The following is a 2,500-nucleotide window of genomic DNA, read 5'->3' as shown; positions in this document are numbered from 1 at the left end:
TAGAAGAAATAAACTCGGATAGGTACACAATATAAAAGCATATGTCCTCAAGGCCTGGCTAAGCGCCTTGGGTTATGTTGCTGCTCAGGCACCTGCCTAGCAGATAGTGGTGTAGTGTAGATGGATCTGCCCGAACGCAGTGATGCTTTCCTTGAGAAACTGAAAAACTCGTGCAATGCCCGGTTAATTAAAACAGCGGAGATTTTAGGTGTTTGTATTTGTATTTTGTATTTCTTTTTATCACAACAGATTTCTCTGTGTGTGAAATTCGGGCTGCTCTCCCCCAGGGAGGAGAGCGCGTCGCTACACTACAGCGCCACCCATTTGTTTGTATTTTTTCCTGCGTGCAGGGGCTTTTTTTCCTATCGCAGTGGATTTTTCTACAGAATTTTGCCAGGAACAACCCTTTTGTTGCCGTGGGTTCTTTTACGTGCGCTAAGTGCTTATACTGCACACGGGATCTGGGATTATCGTTCCCATCCACACCACACGCTCCAGAACTGCTGGAGAGCGGACGAGGGTTAAGAATTCCTGTTTCGTGAAATCCAGAGTTGGATACAGAAAATGTTTGTTCATGGGCATTTGATTAAAAAAAAAAAAAGGGGGGGGGGGGGGGGACGAAAATAGAAGAAGAAGAAGAAGAAGGAGAAGTTCACCTTGTTGGCTTCCTGTAAGCTGCGCATCCAACTGAGTTTGTTTGTTGGTTTGTTTGTTTGTTTGTTTTCTTGACGTTAATGACACATGGATGTTAAATCTGATTTCACTGGCTAAAAATAAGGGCGACAGATCAGCCCACGATGGTTCCTTCTTCTTTTTTCTTTTTTTTTTTCACCCTGACCTGTACTCGTCATGTCTGCACGTAATTTATACATACATACATACGTACATACATACATACATATATATATAGAGAGAGAGAGAGAGAGAGAGAGAGAGAGAGGGAGAGAGACAGAGAGAGACAGAGACGCAAGCATACGTTTGCATATAGAAAGACGTCATCAAATGAAACAGCAAGTGAGAAGAAGAAGGAGGAGAAGGTGGCGGAAGAAGAGGGGGAGGAAGAAGAAGAAGGAGGAGGAGGACAAGGACAAGGAGAAGAAGGAGGAGGAGGAGAAGAAGAACAAGAACAAGAAGAAGAAGGAGGAAAAGGACAAGAAGAAGGAGGAGGAGGACAAGGACAAGGAGAAGAAGGAGGAGAAAGAGGAGGAGAAGAAGAACAAGAACAAGAAGGAGGAGGAGGAGAAAGAAGAAGAAGAAGAAGGAGGAGGAGGAGGAGGAGAAGAAGAAGAAGGGGAAGATTGAGTTTGATTGAATCTTTAACGGGTAAAGAATTAGGCACAGTAAAGGTCTTTTTACAAAGAACGTGAAGAAGGAGGAGGAAGAAGAAGAAGAAGGAGAAGAAAAAGAAGAAGAAGGAGAAGAAGAACGAGGAGGAGAAGGAGAAGAAGAACGAGGAGGAGGAGAAGAAGAAGGAGAAGAAGAAGAAGCAGAAGAAGAAGAAGAAGAAGGAGAAGAAGGAGGAGGAGGAGGAGAAAAAGAAGGAGAAGAAGAAGAACGAGGAGGAGGAGGAGAAGAAGGAGAAGAAGAAGGAGAAGAAGAAGAAGGAGGAGAAGTAGGAGAAGAAGAAGGAGAAGAAGAAGACGTAGTAAAAAGCAAGACTGAAAAGAGACAAACGAGAGATGAGTTAACGAAGAGACGAAACCCGGGAATGGATTGCTCTCACACGCTTATACAATCTGCCCTAACTTAGATCTTCCTTCACCCACCTTTCTGCGACCTTCCCTACCCCACCCCACCCCCACCCCACACCCCTCTCTCTCTGTCTCTCTCTCTGTCTCTCTCTCTCTGTCTCTCTCTGACTCACTGTCCTATCCATCTGTAAATCTTAGTGTGTGGGGGAAGGGGAGGGGGGGTGCTGTCAGTGTGTGTGCGTGCGTGCGTGTGTGGGTATGTATGCGTGTGTGTGCGCTCGCGCGCGAGCGTCAGTGTGTGTATGCATGTGGCTGCGCATACACACACACACACACACACACACACACACACACACACACACACATACACAGAGAAGCCATCCACTTCAAATCGCCAGAGCAGTGTTCTGTCGTCTCTCATTACCCGCTAATTCATCAGCAGGTCCACTTTCTTTCCACACCCCCCCCCCCACCCCCACCCCCACCCCTGCCCCCTCCCCCCTCCCCCCTCCCCCCTCCCCCTACCCCCTTCCTGGCCGTAGCCAAGCTAACAGGATCACCACAGCCCACCGTGCGTAGCTTCAGACAGTAGTGACATGTGTCTTGACTTGTAGGGGTAACTTCTTCCTAGAGCAAGGGGGAACTGACCTGTGTTGAAGAGATGTTTGGGCGCAATAGCCGAGTGGTTAAAGCGTTGGACTGTCAATCTGTCAATCAATAGATTTTATTGTCATGAAACCTTAAGGTTTGTAAGACACAAGAACAATGGTAAATGAATGAATGAATGAAAAATACACAGTTAATTAATC

The sequence above is a fragment of the Babylonia areolata genome, chromosome 13, assembly GCF_041734735.1.
Source record: "Babylonia areolata isolate BAREFJ2019XMU chromosome 13, ASM4173473v1, whole genome shotgun sequence".
NCBI lineage: Eukaryota > Metazoa > Mollusca > Gastropoda > Neogastropoda > Buccinidae > Babylonia > Babylonia areolata.
This window is presented reverse-complemented; position numbering follows the sequence as displayed.